The following is a 222-nucleotide window of genomic DNA, read 5'->3' as shown; positions in this document are numbered from 1 at the left end:
GTGCCTGGTGTGGCTTACGTCCGTGGTGTGGAACACCTGGCAAAGAGGGAGGAGAGAGAAATCAACGTGAAAATTAATAAAACTCATCTAGAAAACACATTGATTTGCTACGTCTGTCTGTTGGAGCGCTGGTGTGAAACTTGGCGCCTGAGGGACGTCGCTAACAAGGACGCGCTTCCAGAAACGCTGCTTCAGCTAAACTGCGGGTGTAGTGCACGCTGC

The sequence above is a fragment of the Cariama cristata genome, unplaced genomic scaffold, assembly GCF_000690535.1.
Source record: "Cariama cristata isolate BGI_N322 unplaced genomic scaffold, ASM69053v1 scaffold11238, whole genome shotgun sequence".
NCBI lineage: Eukaryota > Metazoa > Chordata > Aves > Cariamiformes > Cariamidae > Cariama > Cariama cristata.
The sequence above is the reverse complement of the archived record's forward strand: the minus strand, read 5'-3'. Positions refer to the sequence as shown.